The following is a 25832-nucleotide window of genomic DNA, read 5'->3' as shown; positions in this document are numbered from 1 at the left end:
ATTGAGTTATATTTTTCTTTTTTTTTGGCAAAAAAATAATACATTTAATCTCCCCAACTTTATTATTCTCTCCATACTGCTACAAAAAATTGAAATTTTAAAAACACGAGTTTTAAGAAAATGATATTTATTGAATTAAGTGATGAAAGAATAAAATAATTAAGTGAAAAAAATACACCGATAAAACTGAGAGAAAAACGAAAAGTAAAGTAAGAGATGAAATAAAATTAATATGTCGCTTTTTACTTAAAATAGAAATCAATTATTTATATAGTAAAAGAAATCACTTATAATAGGACAGAATAATATCTTTTTATCTAATTACTTTCTTAACATTTAAGGTATTTACTGTAACCTATTTGACTTGAAGCTTAAACAATATCTTAAATTATTTAAATTAAACAAAATGTATGGAGTATTAAATATTTAAAGATATTCAAAAATGATTTGTAGCGTAATTGCAGCGGTGAAAATTCCCTTTCCTTTTCCTTTTCCTTTTCCTTTTCCTTTTCCTCTCCCTTTCCTTTTATCTATGAGTGAAAAATGACACGCATTCTCACTCCCAATGAGGCGAGTCTAGCTGCTGCACTATAATTGAGTTATATTTTTCTCTTTATTTTTGCAAAAAAATAATACATCGAATCTCTCTAAGTTTATTAGGGTTTAGGGTATTTACTTTATCTTATTTGACTTGAAGCTTAAACACTATCTTAAATTATTTAAATAAAACAAAATGTATGGAGTATTGAACAATTTAAAAGAAATTCAAAATGATTTGTAGCGCAATTGCAGGGTTCTTTTCCCTTTCCCTTTTCCTTTCTCTTTACCTTTTATATGTGAGTGAAAAATGACGCGCATTGTCACTCCCAATGAGGCGAGCCTAGATACTGCGCTTGGAGTTGGGGAACTGCTGCTGATCCCCGGCGGCCATCGCCAGAGAAGACGTCGAATCTTCCAACTTATCAGGCCACGATTACGGCCGGAAGGAGAAGCCGTCGAAGAAAGCAACGGCGGATGTGAACAAGGAGATCATCGACGGCAAGTATCTAATCGACAGGGAGCTCGGCCGCGGACAATTCGGCGTCACTCATCTCTGCATTGATCAGGAAACGAAGGAGCTGCTGGCCTGCAAGTCGAAGCTGCGGACGGTAAGGGACATCGAGGATGTGCTGCGAGAGGTGGCCATAATGAAGCATCTGCCGAACAATTCCATGTAAGCCATATCTCAACTTTAATGATTTCGATAATGAAATCTTATTCTAGATTTGAATTAATTCAACCACAACATTTATACTATAAAGTGGAGAAAAAATCACCAACCTCCATCCATGCTTTCTTTATTTGATGTAGAGGTTGAAATCCACCAATTAATGTCCGTCCTATCATTGACTGGATCCTCCATAATTGATGTTATCCCCTCTTTGACCTTAAGCCTTTTAATGATTTTTTGATGGAGAAAGAATCAAAACTTTATACATGCATCTGCCGAGAATATATGTAAATTCCGTTGCATGCATGTCATTTACTTGCAACTGATCACATCTTTCTTTTTATTTTTTATATCTTAAGAATGAGGTTCATTTATATAGAAATCTATACACCTCTTCGAGAAGACGAGACTTTCCATAATATGCATTTAAATGAATAAACATGCTTTTGATAATGGAAGTTAATTAAAACATTAACTACCTTTTCCTAATCAAACTAATACTCACGGCAGTTGCATATAATATTAGAAGTCCAACATATGCATATGTACATTATAATATATATATATATATATAGGGATGTATTCAGATCAGAACGCTAAGTATAAGTAAAACTCAAAACACTTGCAGTCCATTGGATCTTATGATCTAACGGTTAGATTAATGCCACGTGTCATCTAATGATGTAGAATTTTAGACTAATAATGTAGCTCGGATAATAATGTAGCATTTTAGTTTAATAATGTACAGTTTTAGTCTTACAATGTACATTTCTAATCTAATAATGTACCTCGGCTAATAATGTAGATTTTTAGTATGATAATGTAACTAATCACAACCATCCAATCTAATGATCCAAGGACTGTGATTAGTGCTGTGTTTTACACTAAGATGCTGTAAGGACCCTAACACACCCCTATATATATATATATATATATATATATATATATATATATATATATAGGGTCTTGTTAGGTTGAGATTATTTAGCTAAATTGAGAAATGAGATGCAATATGGGCCACTCATCCAGAATATTTGTGAAATGTCAACAACATGTAGTTTATGTCAACAGAGGAGCATAATTGTAATTTTTTAAATTTTTTTTATTTTTTAATTTTTTTTAATTTCTTTTTTAATTTCTTTTTAAAGTTTTCAATTTTTTTTTAATTTTTTTTATTTTGTTTTTAATTTTTTTTAATTTTTTTTTTCGTTTTTTTTATTATTATTTTTAAATTTTTTTTTTTTTCAACTATATGTACAATTCATGTCAACTACACATCAAATGTCAACAACTTTATTCAATAAAAATACTATTTGACATGAATTGTAAATGTAGTTGACATTATATTGTGTAGTTAACATTGATTGTATATGTAGTTGACATGGATTGTACACATAGTTGACATTATATGTGCGTAGTTGACATGAATTGTGTGTGTGGTTGACATGGATTGTACCCATAGTTGACAATATATGTGTGTAGTTGATATGAATTGTATATGTAGTTGAAAAATAAAAATTTTAAAAAATAAAAAAAAATTTAAAAATTAAAAAATTAAAAAAAAACGAAAAAAAAATTAAAAAAAATTAAAAAAATTTAAAAAAATTTTAAAAAAATTTTAAAAAATAAAAAATAATTTTAATTTTTTTTAAAAAAAATAATAAAAAATTAAAATTTAAAATTTAAAAAATATTTATTGAATAAAATTTACTATGATATTACCATCTGCCCTTTCATAATTAATTAATCTAAAGATATTTTCCATGTGGAAAAATCTGGACCACTCATTTAATAAAAATGAGTGGCTGATATTGCATCTCATTTCTCAATTAGCATAAAAAATCTCAATTGATCACAATCCTATATATATATATATATATATATATATATATATATATATATATATACATATACATACATATATAGGGGCGCATTATGGTCAATAAGTGAAATTCTGTTAAAAATCAAAATAAATCTCAGCCCTTGGATCCTGAGATTGGATGGATGTGATAAGTTACATTATTAGCCCAAAATGCTACATTATCATTATTAGACTAAAATGCTACATTATTGTACTAAAATAGTACATTATTAGCTAAGTTACATTATTTGACTAGTAATCTATATTACTAGATGACACGTGGCAATAATCTAACGGTTACATTACAAGATCCAATGACTGAGATTTGTTTTAATTTTTGACAGAATTTCACTTATTGATCTGAACACGTCCATATATATATATATACACACACACACACACACACACACATATTATTATCATGATGTCCATTCATATATACATATATTGTATATAATATTACATTATCACAATTAGAGGTAAGAGAGGAGGGTTATTAATACACCCGAATTCTAATTCTTTAATTGACACCGATCCATCACGGTATCATCTTTTATATTAGAATTCTTAACTTTTAATATGAACTTAATCAATAATATTAAACCAATAGATACATAGGTCACATAAGAATAAAAAATATTCTTACATTCTCCCACTTGACCTTTGTATCGTCTTGATGGTTTAATTACCATAATGCGCACTTTTATATCAAGTTCATAAATCCTTTAAATACAATATAAAATTATAACTAATCGAATCATGGCGGTCACACATCATTATGCGATATGATCCCTTCCATGTATCACAAATCAATTCTAACTTTATATTGTCCTTTCACTGAGATAGAACTTGTATTCTCAATTTATTATATGTTATCCAAGAACCATAATTGTATACAAACTATAATGATAACATATCTAACAAACAAAAACATAACTTTAATTGAATTCCAAGTGTCTTACACCTTATGAGCACAATATAATTCGCAAGCAAGGCTTTCTCTATAATACCCATATGTTTTTCATGGCCAATAAACATTTAGGTGATAATCCTTTATTTAACGGATCCACTCCAATTATATTGTCCTAATATGCTCAATGGACACTTCATGTTTCTGTACTTCTTCATTTACCGACAAGTACTTCACGCCACGTGTATCACCTTTCAAATACTTATCTTTCCTTTAGAAGAAGATTTCTGCGAAATTATCACAATAAAATCTCAGCAGCTTGGCTATAATGTTAACAGTTCCAAGTCCCGAGATTAAATTTCGCAATCACTTTTCATGAACTTTGGCCTCAAAGCATGCCAAAAATTCAACTTTCAGAGTGGAAATAGCAATGACACACTATTTTCTGCTATTCCATAATATTGCTCCCACGACTTAAAGGAACAAATAGCCACACGTCAATTTTCTACCATTGACGCATCCGGCATAGCCTGAATCTGAATATCCAATGACTTCTATGTCATCGAATCCCCTTTACATAAGCATGTGCTCTTTGGTGCCTAGCAAGTACCTGAGGACTTTCTTTGCAACTTTCTTGTGATCCATTCTGAGATTACTTTGATATCGACCCAACAATAAATGTAATATTTGGTCGCCTACATGTTTGAACATAGTTCAAACTCCCAACCACTGATGCATATGGAATTCTTTTCATTTCCTTACGCTCCAATTCACTTTTAGAACATTGCCTCCCTTCTGAATTGGAGCTATCCTTATAGAGCAATTTTCCATTCTATATCTCTCTAAAATTTTTATAGATATATCCTTTATGAGACAACTTTAACAATCCTTGTGATCTAGCTCAAAATATTTATATTTTGATCACATAAGATGTCTCACTTTTAGGACATTTCATTTACCGAACTTGTCTCCCTTCTGAATTGGAGCAATCCTTATAGAGAGATACTATTTATTAACATCATGTAACATACACATGTCATTTGCAACAAACAAAATATCATCAATATATAAGACTCAATTCATAAACTTGCTCCCACTGATTTTTACACAGATAATCGATCAATAATGATCTCTACAATTGTGGTTCACTATTCTCTTCTAGAATTGTGACAGGTTCATCTACTTCATTTTCGATTAGTGGGTTTTACACATCATCATGTTGTTCTATTGTGTCTTTTGATTGTGACACAATAGGAACAACAGCCTTAGGTGCAACATGTGGATGAAACTTATCGTGGACTTCATGAACATCCACCTTTCACCACTCTCACTGTTTTCACCATTTTCAATGAACCTAGCATTTTCCGTTTAAAAAATTCTCGTACTATGGTTAGAACAATAAAGTGTATACCTCTTTGATTTTTCCGAATAGCCAATAAAAAATTCACTGACAATTCTTAAATCAAAAACTTTTCATGTGGAATATATATAACATTACTTATGCTCGACAACACCAAATACGAATATGCCTTAAGCTAGGTTTCCTTTCCGTCCACAGTTCAAAAAAAAAAAATTAGGAATTGTCTTATTGGGAACCTAATTAAGCATATACATCGTAGTCTTTAAAGCATAAATCCACAATAAAAAGGGTAAAGTATAACAACTTCACATACTTCTAACCATTTTCATTAATGTACGATTCCACATTTCTATTACACTATCCTGTAGCGAAGTATTAAGCATTGCATACCATGCACAAATGCCTATACTTCGAGAAACTTTACAAATGGACATGGATAATATCTATTATAAAAACTCAACAACTTTATCTGATCTCACAACTTTAACTTTTCTATCTAACTGACAACCACCTTGTCAATGAATACCTTTAGGACATTCACTGGCTTGGATCTTTTATGCAATAGATATTTATTCCATAATGTGAGTAATCGTCAATAAAGATGATAAAGTAATTCTTATCAATCCAAAGAGAGTATCAAAATGACCACATATATCGGTATGTATTAACTTAATAAGCTAACTGCTTCTCGTGGTTGATTTCTTTATCACGTGTTTAGTTTGCTTCCCTTTAATGTAATCTACACACATATTTAGGACACTAATTTCCAATTTTCGAGGAAAATTTTCATACTTTACCAATGATAAGGCTCGTTTCATGCATTGGTTTTGGGTCAAAATTCTGTGCATTTGGGGCGCTAATCTGTGTTTCTGAGTTCAGGTGCGTAATAAATCTGCCGGACCTAGGAGTTGTTGTTACCTGACCAGGCAAATGCAAAAGAGATGAAATTGAAGTAAAAATCAGAAGTCGTCGCCCGGACCTGAGAGAATTAAAAGTTGGCGACAGGAGCAGAATGGAGCATGAGCAGATTATTTTAAAGAGTCTTATTCAAGGGAAAAAGCGTCTAATTACCAGAAGGATGCCCTAGGGATCAGAGCCTCACATATATAAAGAGCTCAACCTTGAAGAACAAGACAACCACTTCTACACACACTCTTAGCTCAAGCTCTTGTTCTATTCCTTAGTTCCACACTTCAAATTCCTCATTTCACTTGTTGCGCACTTGGAGATGGAGTGATTCCGGCTACCGTGGTGGTTCATCGTTGTTTTGCTGCTGTGTAACACCGCCTTGTGAAGGCGAAGAAACAATATTTATCTTGCTTTGTTTAGTTTACTTTCGGTTTCAAGTACTTGTGGGTTTTTAGTTTCATAACTCTAGTTTCTGACTTTGATCTACTGGATTCGAACTTAGTTCTCGTTATTATGGAAGTTTATGTTGGTTTTTGTTGGATATCGCTGAGTTGATGTTTATTTCTTGCTTTTCGCTTTCGTTCTTGTTGATTGTTGGATGTTTGGAGCTGAAATCTGTTGGTTTGTTGATGTAGGTTGTGGATTTACGTATGGAGATGTTTGGATTTGTTGAATCGTGGTGGATTTGAGTTGGAGTTTCGTAGATCTGATATTTGTTGCTTACGTTTTGCATGATTATGGCTATTTACTTTCTGTTTCCGCATCCTTTAGGTCCAGTAGCGTAGATCTGATAGTTTAGGCTTTAATTTCTCGTTTTAAGTTTAGATCTAAAGTTTTCTCTGTTTTCATGGTGTTTAATACTCTGTTTTATCTGCTATTCTCGTTTGATTCCCGAAGAAGATGAAGTTGTTGGTAGTTAGAATCAGATCTGCTTTTGTCAGTATATTCTGCATGTACCTTGCTTTTTCTGCATGTTCTCCAGACCCTGTCAGTACTGTCTGCATTTTTTTTTTACTTTTCTGCATGCTTTTCCAGACCCTGGAAGTTTAAGGAAACTTGTCCCCACTTTTCGCTTTATCCCTGTTTTTCCAAATTAGGAAAGTCCATCTAGTTAAGTTAACTCCAGTTGTCTTAGAACTTTAAAATATTTCATTTCTCAAAAGTCATGCATGTTCCGTACGTTCTCATTTCTTAGACCCAGTAGGTAGAGTAAAGTAGTTTAAGTCTCTCAGACCCATTAGTTTTAAGTTCTCGACCCACAAAATTGCGTGGCAGTAGCCAACCCCCTTTTCCCAAGACATCCTCAAATGCAGTTTCGTAACACATTCGTCCTCGTGGGATCGATCCTTTACTTCCCTGTGCTAGTTGTAGTATAGTGATACGCTCAGATTTTGCACTGTTTTAAGGCCATTATTTGGTTCGTTTTTTTATGTCAAAGTCACTCGACACGTCCGTTATTTGCATATTTTGTCTATTTTGGTATTTTGACGTGCTTTGTGAGAAATGTGCATAATTGAGCCGAAAAAGGGAGCCAAAACACCAAGTTTGGGAATCTGGAGTCAGACGGCGACATTCGGCGACCGCCGCGGATGTGTGCGGCGACCGCCGGCGCGCGGCGGGCAGATCAATGCAGCGGTCCGCCTCGGAAAAATGTGCTTGGAAGAGAAGTCTCGTCCGGCGACCGCCGGAAGATGTGCGGCGGTCCGCCGCCGAGGGAACAGACTCTCTGGACACCAACGCGGCGATCGCCGTCCGTCAGGTGCGGCGGCCCGCCGGAGAAAGGCGGCGAATCCGAGAAGCCCTAGATTTGCGCCCAATTTTACCATATTATGGAGATTTGTTCCTTCTACAACAAGGCATGGCTTTTCCCTATAAATAAGGCCTCAAGCTTCATCAAAAAAAGAGAACTTCTACTTGCAAAATACTTCATAGAGATCAAGACCTAGAGTACTTCATTGGTGCAAGGAGTTGAAGAAGGATTTCAAGAACATCAAGAACGACAAGGATTTAACCCACGGGTTTTATTTACTTTAGTTTTATGTTCAAATTGTCTTCCCTCCAATCTATGTTTTTAGCTTATTCAATTATGTGTAACTAAACTCATAGGATTCTAGGGATGTGTTAGTAACGACTTTGGTTATACAAATTCCTTTTTCTATTTAATATCCATTTTGTTTTTACTTTGTTTCGTCCCTAAGTAGTTTTGATGGTGCATGATTGAGTGACACAATCGTGTATGATTTAATATAACTTGCTTCATAACTGTGACAGAGTTCTAGCGAGTTAGATTCACTTAGTAGACACTACAGTTAGCTTCCCTTAAAACAACACTGTTAATTGAGAGTGAGGACTTTTCAAGGGTCTTAGGAGCTTTTTGGAGTTACGTGTTAGGATTGACAACCCTAATCTTGTAATCAACATTTGTATCGCATGAGCATAAGCTAGGTGACTCGTCCTTTCAAAGTATAAACTGTGCTACGGTATTGTAGTTGGAATTTTGTATAACCATAACTGTGAACACACATCCCTGGGATTCCCTTATCTCTATTGTCTTTCTCTTGATTTATTTGCTTTTAGTTGATCTATGCTTTCTATTGTTTTTAGTTTTTCAAAAGTTTTCAAAACCCAATCGTTTTTCCAGATAGTATTTGACTCTTAGTAGAGGATAGACACTTTGTGTTCGTCTTCCCCGTGTTCGATATCCGGTTCTAACCTTTAGCTATAATATATATACTCTGTATACTTGCAGGTTTATTTAGTGCTAATAAAAAGTGCATCATATAGTGGGTTGACGTTTTGAAGAAATAGAGTGCACCCAAAGACCCCTTTATGATAGTTTCAAGATCTTCTAGTCTCTGAAATCTAGTCGAATTCTCTGGACCTGTTAGATCGAGTGATATCACACCGCATTGCACATCACTCTAAGTCTCTTCAACCAACCTCATACTACTTTCCTTGGAAATAGTTTCTTATCTTTAATACCACAAGAAATTTAAACTTTTACTTGACCAACAACTTTTACTGCCTCGACTTTCAATATTAAATAAGGATTCAGAAAACATTGCATCAAGAATGTATCCATTAAGTAAATCCAAATAATGTACTATTACCATAAAATTAATCATTTCGGTACGATGTGGATTTACCATATCCGTTCTTGATATTAAAACTTAAGTTATCCAATCCACTTATGAAAACAATATTTATAGCACACTCAGGCACATAGAGATAACCGTTAAGATCTACATGACATCCTATGTCTAAGATCAATCTGTAAATCCCAAGCCTTTGTTCCATGCCTTTATCATGTTTCTTATGAACAATTATTGTTCAAATCCTTTTATAGATTAGATCGAACTGAATCCATGTTTAACATGAGACATATGGATTGTAGCACCAAAAACTGACCACTAAGTATTATTAGGCTCTTCGATAAGATTTAATTTAAAGTAAACAAAACTGTTATGTTCAACTTTCTTATCGAACCAAGCCTTCCTTATTAGGACACTCTTTCCTGAAGTGTTCTATTTTCATGCAAATAAAACACTTCTTTTGTCCTATTTACTCTGTTTTCTTTTATTGGTGCCTACACCTCCAAGACCTATGAGATTCGCAACTTGATAATTTATCTTCTTTAATCTCCCTTCCTTTTAAAGTAACATAGCCTTTAATTCTTTAAATGTCCCATTTATCTAATCTCCCTTCCTTTTAAAGTAACATAGCCTTTAATTCTTTAAATGTCCCATTTATCTTTAATTGTGTTATAATTCACCTGGAACTGGCTAAATTTAACATGTAGGGAGTTTATGATAAATTATGGCCGACAATTGCTTATGAACCTCCATTCTCAAGGTCGTTAACTTTACCGTCTGTCAAGTTAGACATGTTTGTCACATGATCGTGAATTGGCTGAGACCAGTCAAACTTCTTTGTAGTAAGCCCATACATTATGCTTCTACAATTGACTTATCAGCCAAAGCCGATTGTGAACACTCTTTAATTTCTTAATGAATTTCCTTGCATTTTCTGTCATGGGCAATGATGACCTCAAATTTTCTGCCATCGTGATTGTCATAAGGCTCAACCTGTTTGATCACTCCCAAGTCTCATATTGAGATTTTTAGTTACAGAGTGACATCTATAATGGTTGAGGATTCATCTTCCATTAGTATGACATGGTCCAATATCTTTACACCCAGTGTAAGCCGGATCTATTCAGACCATTCTCCCTAATTTTGCCCATTAATTTAATGACAGAGTCAGCACATGCATACAAATTTTATAAAGCTACAACATTTATACATGCTTATCTATACATGCTTGAGTTCTTTAACACAGATTCATAAACAGTAATAAAAATTTTAAATAACATGCATTCAAGTAACCTTTGGGTAATACTTAAGCACATATACTTTCAGCGATGCTAAATATAGCTTTAACAATTAATCAAACTAAACATATATCAAATAAACATGTTGCCTTTGGGTGTACATACTAAATGACACATGAATAAATGATTAATCCACTTCGTATTTATTAACTATATACAATGATCCACCTTTGGGTGATCTCCCAATATATAAATAATAAAATAATTGATCAATCAAACTCTTATGTCATTTACAACATCTCTATAATCATGATCAATTAATTAACATTTATCATTTTCAATAAATAAAAGCAATATAACAAGACCACTCTAGTGATAAACAAGTTATATATTATTTATATATTGAAATTTTTAATGAGTAGAATAACCTTATATTGTTTAACATTTCATAAAACAATTACCCAACACATAAGTGGAAGCATATTAACCAAAATCAAAAAATTCAAGACCATTCAAATTTCTATTTTGAAATCACATAAATGGTGAATTAACCAAATCTAGATTGACTCTGATACCAACTTTAAGCCATATCTCAACTTTAATGATTTCGATAATAAAATCTTATTCTAGATTTGAATTAATTCAACCACAACATTTATACTATAAAGTGGAGATAAAATCACCAACCTCCATCCATGCTTTCTTTATTTGATGTAGAGGTTAAAATCCACCGATTGATGTTCGTCCTATCTTTGACTGGATCCTCCATAATTGATGTTATCCCCTCTTTGACCTTAAGCCTTTTAATGATTCTTTTGATGGAGAAAGAATCAAAACTTTATACATGCATCTGCCGAGAATATATGTAAATTCCGTTGCATGCATATCATTTACTTGCAACTGATCACGTCTTTTTTTTTTTATATCTTAAGAATGAGGGAAACATCATTTATATAGAAATCTATACACCTCTTCGAGAAGACGTGAATTTCCATAATATGCATTTAAATGAATAGACATGTCTTTTGATAATGGAAGTTAATTAAAACATTAACTACCTTTTCCTAATCAAACTAATACTCACGGCAGTTGCATATAATATTAGAAGTCCAACATATGCATATGTACATTATAATAATGATCATTCCATATATATACATAATCCATTCGTGTATATATATACACATTATTATCATGATGTCCATTCATATATACATATATTGTATATAATATTACATTATCACAATTAGAGGTAAGAGAGTAGGGTTATCAATACACCGGAATTCTAATTCTTTAATTGACACTGATCCATCACGGTATCATCTTTTATATTAGAATTCTTAACTTTTAATATGAACTTAATCAATAATATTAAACCAATAGATACATAGGTAACATAAGAATAAAAAATATTCTTACATTCCAGCCTCGTGTGCTTCAAGGAGGCATGCGAGGACGACAAGGCGGTGTATTTGGTGATGGAGCTGTGCGAGGGCGGGGAGCTCTTCGATAGGATCGTTGCGCGCGGGCATTACACGGAGCGGGCGGCCGCTACGGTCATGCGGACGATTGTGGAGGTCGTGCAGCTCTGCCATAAGCACAGAGTGATCCATTGGGATTTGAAGCCAGAGAATTTCCTCTTCGCGAATAAGAAGGAGAATTCGCCTCTTAAAGCAATCGATTTTGGCTTGTCGATCTTCTTCAAGCCTGGTAAGTTAACATATTTGTTTGATTGCATAAATTCGTTTGTACGATTTGGTAGGTTCGTTACGTAGAAGATTCGTCTGTATATAGGTCGCTTTTGTCTATGAATGAAATGTGAAAATAAGGGATTATCATGAAACTTTTTAAAAGTTTGTTTTTCTCCCACGAACTTTGAACTGAGCATATAATATTACGAACTTAAATAGTTGTTGAATTTTTCCACCTACGACATAATCCAACTATATTAAAATGAGATGGATAATCATATCTGGTTTATAGTGACTTGGTAATCATATCACTATCATTTTTCAGTGATAACCATATCTTATGTTATGTAATAACAAATGAAATGTAGCCGGATTTTGTCACGGGAAAATTCTGCAACTATTGAAGTTCGTGATGTTATATGCCAAGTTCAAAGTTAGTGGGAAAAAATAGAATTTTGAAAAAGTTTCATGATATTAGGTGATAATAGCCCAAAAGTGGGCCTTATATTAAGATTGTTGGAGAGCCTGACTTGATATATGATGCTAGATGCAATTCCGTATTAATTATGAGTTAAATAGCGTCAGTTCCTTGGAGGCTGAAAAACTGTTTGATAAAAAAAACGTGTATATTGCTATAGTGTTGATACTTTCCGTCAATACATTTTATTTTATGAAGTGTATATGCTCAATGTTCCTGATAGCAAAGTTATAATAATTGACACATCCTCACCTTCATCAAAGCACAATGCTGGAGGCTGGTGCAATACTAAATTTATTTTGTTATCATGAGAAACCATGAAAATAGTTCTCGTAATAACACCTCCATAATTTTCTAGTATTTTTTTTCTATTGATAGTTACTTCATTGTCTCAAGGAAGAATGTGACTGTGAGTCTTTTCTTTGTGATACCTCATTATGATGCCTGGATCTGGATAACCATTAAATATAGATATATTTAATGGTTATCATGCATATGTTTTTATTCTTTTCATTTATGATTTCTAGGTGAGAGGTTTTCTGAAATTGTGGGGAGCCCTTACTATATGGCTCCAGAGGTTCTAAAGCGAAACTATGGCCCAGAAATAGATATATGCAGTGCTGGAGTGATTCTCTATATTTTGTTGTGTGGATTTCCTCCTTTCTGGGCTGGTAATTTGGACTCCTTTCTAGGAAATTGGTAGTTCTATGTAGCATATCACTAATTCACTAAAATGTGAATACTCATGAGAAACTTGGGAAATATCTTCAAATTTTCCTCACAGAATCTGAACAAGGTGTTGCCCATGCCATAATACGTGGAAAAATAGACTTTGAGCGAGAACCATGGCCAAGTATTTCAGATAGTGCAAAGAGCCTTGTAAGACTGATGCTGGAACCTGATCCGAATCATCGGCTGTCTGCAAAGCAAGTTCTTGGTAAGTTACATATTTCCTTGAAATTTTCACTGCACTTGGTGCCAAATACAAAATCCTTAAATCACATTTTTTTATATATATTTTTGGTTTTTGGTGATCATGATGTTAACTACCTTCCAAATATGCATATTAATTTGGCATCCCTTCCTTACACATCCTTAGGATCTGCTATCTACCTCTCTAGATTTTCTAGGGTTTCCATCATCCGATTGACGTGCAAGTTAGGTGTTGTAATCAGTACTTGTTCTATGGCTAGAACTCGCACTAACAGCATAGTTCTTGTTCTTGCTTATATTCATTTTTTCGTGAAACAAGTGCAGACTAAAACTTGTTGTGTGTGTAAATTCTTATGCACATTTGTCAGTAATGCTCATTAATTTGAGAATTTTAAGCAATGGCATTATTGGCGTTTATGGTATTATTCTGCTGTATCTATGAAAAACGTTCCATGTTTAACATATGCAAAACTTCATGTTTTCCTTCTCTGGGCATTTGGCAATTGCAGAACACACTTGGCTTCAAAATTCAAATAAAGCTCCAAATGTTCCCCTTGGGGACGTCGTCGAGTCACGACTCAAGCAATTTTCAATGATGAATAGATTCAAGAGGAAGACTCTTAGGGTCTGTTGACGCTTATATGTTTAGTCACTGTATATTCACAACTTATATCTTGCTGAATGTATGCACTCGTCTTTAATCAGGTGATCGCTGATTTCTTGTCTAATAAAGAAGCTGAAGGCATTAGAGATATAGTTGCTAAGATAGATACAGATAATGATGGTATTGTCTCCATTGAAGATCTTAAGGCTGGGTTATTGAAATTCAATGGGCAAATGGAGCCATCTGAAGTGCAGATGCTCATAGAAGTTGTAAGTTTACTACATACAACAAGCCAATAGAAAAGGTTTAGGCGCCTTTTCACATCAATTAGATTGAACCTTTTGCTCTAATTATTTATATAGGATATAACCCTATCAATAATGCAGTCTATCTATGAACTTTTCTTGTTTGTTAACTTCTAATATTAAAAAGCTTTCATACTTGAGATTGCAATCTTGTTGCCTAGAACACATTCCTTTAATATAGCATCTATTGTTTATGCTGATATCTTAATTGCCAATAGGTGGATACAAATGGCAAAGGAACATTGGAGTATGGTGAATTCCTTGCAATTTCACTCCATCTGCAGAAGATGGCCAATGATGAACATCTCCATTATAAGGCCTTCTCCTACTTTGATAAAGATGGGAATGGTGAGCATGATGAGCTTCGAGATGCCTTGATGGAAGACGGGGTTGATGACTGTATAGATGTGGCAAATGGTATATTCCAGGAGGTTGACAGAGACAAGGTGACATTCAAACATACATAAGTTCTCTGGTATTGATTTGATGTGTTATCCCGTTTTTCGCACACTGTATTCATTTTAAATCCAGGATGGTCGTATAAGCTATGATGAATTCGTTGCTATGATGAAAACTGGGACGGACTGGAGAAAGGCTTCTCGACATTACTCAAGGGGAAGATTCAATAGTTTGAGCATAAAGTTGTTGAAGGGTGGTTCTTTATAAACTCGGGTGAGTAAATATGATTGGGTGCCTCTCTCTTTTTGTCACTTGAATGAGTTGTCAATTCCATACATATATCGACCATATCCCCACCATGTTTTGAATTCATATATGTGTGTGTGTGTTTGTTTGAGACGGATTAGAATATTGGATAAAACATAATCTTAATAGTGTTCGGTTTGCAAGATAAAATAATACCAAGATACAATCTAGGATTGAGTTGTGAGATTATTTTAGTCATAGGGTGTTATCTATGACTAATTATCCCATGATTATCCATCTAGGATTGAGTTGTGAGGTTGAATATCATAAACCGAACACACAACAAATTTAATCTCGAATACAATCTTGCAAATTGAACACCCCTCTGTTGTATTGTATAAGATGTGATGTCTAGCAAAACTTAGTAATAAACAAAAATAGTCGAACCGTCTCGTAACCAAAGGGATTACTCATTTTGTGTATTTTTAATACTCTTATCTATCAATGTGGGATTATGTCATTTTAATCTCTGAGTTTGTACACACATCATTGGATATTTGTAAATTGATTTCCCACTATAAAATGCGTTGATTAAACTTTAAGATTTACTTTTTACTTACTAAAAAAGCCATAAAAATACTCCCTACTTCTTCTGTTGTATTAAAAATAAAATATTTTATCTTTTGACCTGTCTTATTAAAATAAAATATAAAATAAAAATAACATCATCTCTATTTTTTCATCTTTTTTATTTTACTCTCTTTTCATTAACTTATAAAATAAATTCTAATGTTTCATATTTATTATGACGGAGAGTATTAAATAACCTTTCTATTCCGTAAACATATAGACTTCTAGAATAATAGTACTAGATTTTATGTGAAATAAGAAATTGTGAGAGGAAAAAATAGTTGATAGATAGTGTAATGTGCAATTAAAACTCTTCAAAATAAAATGGCTTAATTTTAGTGGATGAACTCTAGAGACGAAGTATAATAATGTCTATTGAAGGCTTGTAAAGGTATTTTTTTGGGGCACATGATTGTAGAATATTATGCCCAAGTCATTAAAACTTGAGCGTATTTGTCGGACACTAATACAACCAATCATTGCTGGGTTTCTTCAAAAATTTAGAAGGGGGTGTGGTAAACGTTGTCTCGTGTTAACGAGTGGTAGCATAATAGTATTAGTTTTCTTTTTTTGTTTCTATGTTGTATTTCAATATCTTAGTACACAGTTACTTCCATATTTTATAGTAGTATTTTATTTGGTTAGACGTAAACTACATGTTTATAATTAAATTTTGGATTTGTATTAAACATGGTATTCAAATTTTAAAAACTTCAATATGCGTGCATAAATTTTAATATAGTATTTGCTGAAATTTTTGCACTTTTAAACTTTTTTGGTTAAAATTACCCTCTAGCCTATAAGGAGCATTTTAGTCTATTTGTGATTAAAAAGAAATTTAAATTAATTTTTCTATGGGACGAGGGGATATTATGTTATCCTAATATTATAGGATTGAATTATTTCTTGAATTTGTCTCGTATCTCCTATACTACATCGCGTTTGAAGATTAAGAATTTTGTAATCTTTCAATGCCATATTTCCTAATTCATTTTCTTAGATTTATTATAGACACATTTGATTTCATTTCTATGCAAATTCACAGAAGAAAATGATGACGGTCTCTCTCATCACAAATAGATTGAAATGCCAATTAAGGGTTATAGGATATTTTAGACTATGAAGTGTAACAGTCACTCCATTGATATTATCTCAAAGTCTATGGATGTGTTGTTGATGATCAATGCCAGATATCCAGATACAATCAAATTTCAAAGATGATAAAAACAAGGGTTTTTGGCTTTTTAAACCAAAACCTTTCCCCGAATTCCGGTTTTTTCCATGAACTATGAGATTTGTTTTTAAAACCACGAACTTTCATTTTGTTAGGATTTTCCCCTGGCGGGTCAACGACGAAACCCGGGTTGTCTACATGTCAATTTTAATCCTATTTGTCATTAAATTGATTACTTTGATACTATTTGGCACAATAATACATACAATCACAATTATTACATAACAAATGACAACTTTTGGATAAACAAAACACAACTTTAACATTTTGAATTATGCTATTCGGGTCGGAAATGTGCTATTTGGGTCGGGTTGGAAAAATCCTGACGAAATGAAAGTTCGTGGTTTTTAAAACAAATCTCATAGTTCATGGGAAAAACCGGAATTCGAGAAAAGGTTTTGGTTTAAAAAGCCAAAAACCCTAAAAACAACTCTTGGAAGCAAGACATTTTTCACCAAACACTATATATATACCTCACATTTTTCATTTTATTTCACTATTCCACTCTCTCAATTCTCTCTATTTCACTAAATAGACTGAATCCCGGAGATTACCCAAGTCCGAATAGTCCGACGTTCGATGGTGGTGCACTGTGGCCGTGTACAGAAGTCGATGAATACGGGCCCTTCGACTCCAACACCTAGTACAATCTCAAGTTCAGCACGGATTCGTACGGGCTGTCAAATATGGAGCCTTCTCCCACGCGCGCACCCGCCCCACCCTACGGCCGCTCCTCCTCCGCCGCCGCCTCGGGATCCGCCACCAAAAAGAAGCGGACCAAGGCAAGAGCCCAGAAGTTGCCGCTTGCGGTGAACAATGAAGAGTTCACCCCGGGGAGGACGAACTACAACCCGATGAATCCATCGTCCTAACGAGATGTTGGATTGATATTTCCGAGGACCCGGTGTACGCCAATAACCAGAAGCAGATTGCGTACTGGGAGCGCATCGCTGATAAATACAACGAGGGCAAGCCGCCACCCGCCTACAAGCGCCAGAGGTAGCAGCTCCGCAAGCACTGGGAGCAGATTAAGAAGCAGGTCAATTTGTTCTCGGCAGAGCGTAGAAGTGCGAGAGGGAGCAGGGAAGCGGCGAGAGTATGGCGGATGTGCGCGATAAGGCGATCGCAATGTACACTTCATTGTACAACGATTTCAAGAACTTCCAGTCCTGGCTCCTCTTGAAGGAGAAGCAGAAGTTCCAAGGAGGGATTCTGCCCCTATCGTATGCGGCGAAGGGGGTGAAGCACACCTTCGCTGGTGATTATACGAGCAGCGATCGCGGCGCAACTCCAATGGACCTCAACCATCCGTTGTACGAGGATGAGATTTCCGGCACACCGATATCCCCCTGGCGTCCCTCTGGCATCAACGCTGCCAAGAGCAAGGGCAATGTGAAGGCGACATCCTCACAGGTCGCGCCGCCGGCCCCGGCCCCGACTTCGGCTGCGGGACATGTCTACACGGAGATGGTGGCCTCCGCCGACTTTAGGACGTTATTGGACACGCACAACTCCCTCAGACGGACAACGCGACTCAAATCGAATACCTCAAGGATATGATCGAGAGCCTCCGCCGCAAGTTGGGAATTCTTTGGACTATCCTCTTTATTATCTGTAGTGCATTTTTTTTCTTATTTCTATTTAGTAACTTTTTTTAAAAAATTAAGTAAAAATGTAGGATTTCCCTTATAATTGTGGTGCTTTTTTTTATTTTGCTTGATGTATTTGCAAACATAAAATAAATACAAAATAGAAGTTTAAAAACTATAGGGCGGACTTTAGGGCGCCCCACTGCAGGTGGAAGGGTAGGAGGATAAAATGCTGATGTGGCGGAGCATAGGGCGTCCTTTACTGCGGACGTTAGGGCGCCCCATTGTGGATGCCCTAAACCCTCAAACTAGACAAGTTACAATAAGACAAATAATATGGGATTATACAGTGTTATCGAACATACTAAAAAAAAGTTGGTCCTCTTAAGATTGGGGCGGGAAGGAGGGAGCAACTAATTGGAAGAAACATAAGACATTTTTTCGATTAGAGAGGTCCGTTTAGAGAGTTTAGACATCTCCAACTCCAAAGGCCATATCTAGCACCGTAGACATAATTTGCATCTAATTTTACGTTCAAAAGCATAGCATATACACCAAATAATAAAATGTTGCTTGTGTTAATGAGTGTATTTACTCTCTTCATCCCACTCTAAGTAACACATTTTTCTTGTGGGATGTCGCATTCTAAATGACACATTTATAAATATAGAAACATTATTCTTTCTACCTTTTCACTGTTTTGTACTTCATCCGTCCCATAATAAATGTTACATTTTCTTTTTAGTTTATCCCACAAAGAATGTCACATTTCATTTTTTGGAAAAAATTATCTCTCAAATTAATATAAATATACTATTTTCTCTTTTCACCTAACACACAAAACATCTCCTAAAATCTCCTGTCATTTCCTAAGTATGTCATCTATTATGGAGCGGATGGAGTACTTTATTTTCTCGACTTTACTCACAAAACAAATACTACATAAAATCTCATACTGAATTTGAAATGCCTCATTTAGAACGGGACGGATGGAGTATAGTTTTTCTTTCTAGCCTTGTTTTTCATTTCCGTTAATAAAAGAGTGGAAATTAATTCCTATGAACATTCGACACAAGCAAATTCGGCCTAAAAATGTCAATCTCAATACTGTTTTATGATTGTGCAATTAATTTATCGTAATCTCTTTTTGTAACAGCCCGACATTTCTAGGGTATAATAAATACGGTGACTGTTAACTAGGCGAACTTAAGGCGACAAGAATATAGACTAGGGTTTCATTTAAAGAGATTTGATCAAGTGTTTAATGAAGGTCAAGGCAATAAGTCAACGGCTTTAAATACTAAAACAATATTTAATAGCTAACATAGGTAAAGCTGAAAAGTCAAAGGTTTATTGTAGCTCCAACAAAACGCAATAATTCACCATATTCTAATTCGAAGGAATAAGTTCAACCCAACCAAAATGACTTCTTCAAGTCTTGGTACATCTTTATACTTCCAGGGTGAGCAGTATATGGAGTCTCATGAGCTTCACTCAGGATCTCGTTCTTGAGCTCCTCGTTGTCAGGCACGCATAGTCTTCTTTCAAACATGAGGGCATTATTGGACTCCTAACTAAAATTTCCCGATTTGCCCGTTCTCACTTCCACTCGAATCTCTTCGAGTTTCGCATCCATTCGTTGCGCTGCAACGATTCTTGTTTTCAAATCTGGTTCCACCACTAAGGTGGCGATTTGTCCTTCCACCGTTTCAGTTGCCTTTATCACTTCCAATTGCAATCTACTAAACTCTCGTATCAAACTTTCCTCTTCCGTCAGGAAAGCTAGTTGCGAATGGTCCTTTCGGCTCAAAGCATCTGCCACCACATTTGCTTTGCCGGGGTGGTAATTGATACCACAATCGTAGTCCTTCACTAGTTCGAGCCATCTTCGTTGTCTCATGTTCAAGTCCTTCTGCTCGAAGAAGTATTTCAAGCTTTTGTGGTCCGTAAAGATTTCACATCAAACTCCGTAGAGATGATGCCTCCAAATCTTTAGGGCATGAACCACTGCTGCTAACTCCAAATCGTGTGTTGGGTAGTTCAACTCGTGTGGTCTCAACTGTCGTGACGCGTAGGCGATCACCTTGTTGTTTTGCATCAGCACGCATCCTAGCCCAACCTTCGAAGCATCGGTGTAGACTACGTAGTTCACTCCAGACTCTGGCACAACTAAAACTAGCGCGGTGGTCAATTTCTCCTTTAGGAGTTGAAAGCTTGCTTCACACTCTGGGGTCCAATTCACCTTGACTCCCTTCTTAAGTTGTTGCGTCATTGGTCTCGCTATCTTGGAGAACCCTTCTATAAACCTTCGGTAGTATCCTGCCAAGCCTAGGAAACTCCGAATCTCGTTTGGGGTTGATGGTGACTTCCATTGTTGTACGGCTTCAACTTTGGCGGGGTCCACTTTGATTCCTTCTGCCGACACAATATGTCCAAGAAAGTTTACTTCTTTCAGCCAAAATTCACACTTGCTAAATTTGGCGTACAGCTTCTCGTTTCTCAAAGTCTCCAAAGCGATTCGTAGATGCTCCTCGTGCTCCTTCTCGTTCCTCGAGTAGACTAAAACGTCATCGATAAATACTAGGACAAATTTATCCAAGTACGGATGGAATATTCGATTCATCAAATCCATGAATACCGCTGGGGCATTCGTTAGGCCGAACGGCATCACCACAAACTCGTAGTGGCCATATCTTGTGCGAAATGCAGTCTTGGGTATATCCTCCCTTCGTACTCGTAGCTGGTGATATCCGGACCTCAAGTCCATTTTTTAAAAGACTCCGGCTCCTCGAAGCTGATCGAACAAGTCATCTATCCTCGCCAGTGGATACTTGTTCTTAAGAGTCAACTTGTTTAGCTCCCTATAGTCGATGCACATCCTCAACGATCCATCCTTCTTCTTTACGAATAGCACTGGTGCGCCCCATGGCGAAACACTAGGCCTAACAAAACCTAGGTCCATGAGCTCTTGGAGTTGCATCTTGAGTTCCTCTAACTCCTTAGGCGCCATTCGATATGGTGCCTTAGATACGGGTGCGGCTCCCGGCTCGAGATCGATTGTGAACTCCAATTGTCGATCTGGCGGCGGTCCAAGTAGCACTTCGGGAAAAACATCTGGAAATTCCCGCACAACAGCGACATCTTCCACTTTTCGTTCATCATTCTCATCGCCGTGAAGATAGACGAGATAGGCAGGTCGCCCCTTTCTCATCATCGCGGTAGCTTGCAGTGCAGAGATTATCGCGGTTCGCCGGTTCCTTGAGATTCCATGATACACGATAGGTTCCTTTCCCGGAGCTTGTAGGGATATTTGCCTCTCCTTACATCGAATCGTCGCAAAATTCGCGGCCAACCAGTCCATTCCTAGGATTACATCGGTATCTCTCATCGCCATAATTTGCAAGTCGTGAGCGACTATCTTAAGTTCTCCTAGTACAATTTCTATGTTCTAGCACGTTCGAGATATTTCTATCGTTCCTCCTACTGGTGAGGACACCATCATTCTATGTTCAGATTCGCTAGTAGGCAAGCCCAAAGTGTGCACACATAGCTCAGATATAAATGAATGCGATGCGCCCGTGTCAAATAACACAACAACGGGGGTATCGAGAATTTCACCCATACCTGTCAAGTTTCCTTTCTCACGGTCATCTTGTTCTTTCTTCGGCTTCTTTTGTTCCAGCGCGAACGCTCTAGCTTGTGGAGGAAGTCTTGGGCGGTGAGGTTGTTGCTGCCGCGACGATGGGTCGCGATTTCCTCTTGATTCATTTTGCGGTGCCCTCAATTGCTGACGGGATCCTTGATCGTTCTGCCTTGATCCCGATCCTACCTTGTTATTGGCACACTCCCTAGAGAAGTGACCGTTTCCTCCGCAGGTGTAGCACTTGACGACGTTCTGATATCGGCATTCTCCGAAATGGTACTTAGAGCACACATTGCACTGCGGTGCCCTGGGTCGATAGTCTCCTCTCTGGCTAGACGTATGTTGCCCTCCTCCGTGTTGGGGTCGATGCTAATTCGACTGGTGTAAGGACGGTGTAGAGTTCTTCTTGGCTCTCTCTCTAGGCATTGCTGCCTCAATATCCAACGCGAGTGCCAAAGCTTTAGCGTAGGTGAGTCTCCCTCGACTGGCCAACGACATCTTTATCTCGGACCTTAGTCCCTCACGGAACTTGTCCGACAGCTTCTCGTCAGTGTCGACTTGATCAGGGGCGTATCGGGTCATGCTGTTGAGCGCTCGATCGTACTCGGTCATAGTCATACATCCTTGAGTCAGATTATGGAACTCGGATGCCTTCGCTTTCCGGTAGCTCTTCGGCACATACTTGTTGTACAATTCAGTCTTGAAATCTTCCCACGTCATTGCTTCTACTTGGTCTCGCGTCAAGGTCTTCGTTCTAGTATCCCACCAAAAGTCGGCTGCCTCGGTTAGTTGGTGAGTAACGCAACTCATCCGTTCCCTATCATTGCATCCCAAGATTGCGAAGATACGCTCTATCGCGCGGATCCATGATTCGGCCTTGGCCGGTTCTCCAAGTCCATCAAACACAGGTGGTTTCTGTTCCAAGAACAGCTTCACTATTTCCCGATTAACCGGGGGTGGGGGAGGCGGCGGTGTCTGAATTGACTGCGTCACACTCTCCTCGCTCGAAGGCGGAGGTGTCGGTTGACGGTTATGGCGTCTTGGCGGCATTCTGATTTATCAATACACGGATTATTCTCAATATTCTAACAACAGTCGCGTGGTATAACAAGGTGCATAGGACAATTGTTTTGGTGCATATGGCCAAGCAAAAAGTTCGTCACATAGATGGATTTCACAAGTAGTGTAACGCCCCGCTTTTTCGAACCCTAAATTTTTGTGACATGGAATTTTTGCATTAAATGCTTTTAATGCTATGATATGTGAAATTAAATGATGAGTGATTTATTGTAATATTCTTGTGACCTAATTGCGATTTTGAGTTGAGATTGAGTTGAATAGTCAAACATGTGGAATATGCGACGTGGCTATTGAATAGTCAACATTGTGGAAAATATGACGTGGCCGTGGAATGGTCAAAGTTGTTTGAAAATGTGAAGCGGAGGTGGAAATCCGAATATGTGGATATTTTGATGTGGGAAGAAATAATATTTGTGGTGAATTATTATCCTAAGGGATGAGTGAGAATTTAATAGGAGCATTATTTAAGTATGTGAAATTTTCGACCCTCTCCTATTTGTTTGAAAGAAATCCTATTTTTCTTGGATTTAATTATTGCTTGGGATAATTATCCAAATTAAATCCAAACTCCGATTATTCCTTTTTATGGGTGAAATTTTCGGCCCCTATATTATTTCTAAAGGAGATTTTCGAAATCTCCTATTTTATGGGAGAAGGGATTATTTTATTATTTTATTTGATCCCTTGTTTATTCTCTTCCATAAATAAATTCAAATATCCTAGCATATCTTGTCAAATCTAAGAAGATCTTACCATATCCTAATTTAATTAGGATTTTTGAATTTAATCCCTTTAAGGAATAGAAACTACACGCCTATTCCTATTTAATGGGAAAGGATTAGTATTATTATTATTCTTGCTCCGTGATATTTTATTCTACTCCGTAAAATATTCAAATTAAATCATATGTTATTAAATAAGCATGAATTTCGAATTCCCTACTTTTCCTCAGCCAAATTAACGCCACTCCCCCAACAAATCTCTCCCAAATCTTTATTTATTTAATTATTGGAGTATATCTTGCACTCTATAAATAAGAGGAGAGAAATCAAAACCCTAGCACTACAGAAAAACCGCCCCCCACTCCCAAAAATCTCGACATCTCTCTTTCTCCCACTCTCTCAAATTTTTCTTCTACTTTCTCCATTAATTCTTCATCTTTTGGAGAAGAATTGAAGCTGCAATTCAAGAATTCATTGAAGAATCAAGATTGTACTTGTTTCTACTGTTTGTTTTTGCAAGAAAAGGTACTTCTATTATTAATCTTTTCTTCTCCTACCGATCAATCGGTGTTCTTGAGTCCACATGCATTTAGAACGAGTGAAGGGGGAAATTAATTGGTGAATATGGATGCATGTGTGTGTGTGTGTGGCCGAGAGTGTGTGTGTGTATGTGCATGCCTCGGTAGGCGTGCACATGTGTGTGGTGTGTGTGAGTGTGTTGTGTGGAGAAAAGCACTCATGCGTGACACGATTTGATGATAAATCTGGAGTTGTGTGATAGAAACGATATGATAATCGTACTTTGATTTTGATTGTTGATTTTGGAAATAATCGATGGGAAAAGGGAAACATGAGATCATGCATAATTTTAATCCATGATTTGAGACTTATTTGAAAAATATGAACTAAAGGTGATAGTTTGCGTTCCTGGTGGGATATCAAGAAGAAGTGCATTTTTGTTGAACTCGAAAGAAATCGAGGTGGGCTTTATTCTAAACTCTCTTCTATGTGCAAATTTATGATGTTGGAGAAATAAGGGTAGATTGAACTGTTATGCCATGCCTATAAATTATTTTGGATATTGTGATTGCCTGATGCCTAGATTGTGAGTACGCTCCATTAGGCTACAGCGGCTATAAAAACGAATTCGGGTCTGAGTAGGGCCGCAAACCCTATCAGGCTAGTGTACACGGTGGGATCGGGAGCCGTCCTTGCTAGTCGGCCGATCTCGTGGGCGGATAGTGTGGCCACACTTTCGTCGCACTATGAAATGATGATTGATGAGAAAATGGGAGGTATTATTTGACTGGCCAGTCCATGATATATTTTTGTGATACTCGTTGCTTATCTTTAAATAAATGCAAACTTCGAGTTCACTATGGTAAGGGTGGCATAACTATAAAATATTTTGGCATGAGTCCACTGAGTATGTTTAAAATACTCAGCCCTGCATGTGTTTTCCCTATGTGCAGGTTGAGCGGCGATGGGCGGTCGGTGGTGTTGAGAAGATTGATTCGAATAAAATGGATGTTTGAAACTATAAGTGTAGTCGTGTCTTCATACATGGCTCCGCTTTCTCTTGATATGCTTCCGCTGAATATTTTTGAAACTTATTATCTTTGGTTGTGGTGAACTTAATTTTTGTTTGGAATGAGGGGAATTATTGCGTCTTGTTGGAATTATGCTAAACCTTTTACT

The 25832-nt window shown here is 36.3% G+C and overlaps 1 pseudogene; it reads left to right on the top strand.

Annotated features, from left to right (window-relative positions):
• Positions 1–543: 543 nt before the first annotated feature.
• On the top strand, positions 544–15257 carry LOC125196283 (annotated as a pseudogene).
• The last annotated feature ends 10575 nt before the right edge of the window (positions 15258–25832 follow it).

Source organism: Salvia hispanica, chromosome 1, assembly GCF_023119035.1.
Source record: "Salvia hispanica cultivar TCC Black 2014 chromosome 1, UniMelb_Shisp_WGS_1.0, whole genome shotgun sequence".
Classification (NCBI taxonomy): Eukaryota; Viridiplantae; Streptophyta; class Magnoliopsida; order Lamiales; family Lamiaceae; genus Salvia; species Salvia hispanica.
The sequence above is the reverse complement of the archived record's forward strand: the minus strand, read 5'-3'. Positions and strand labels throughout refer to the sequence as shown.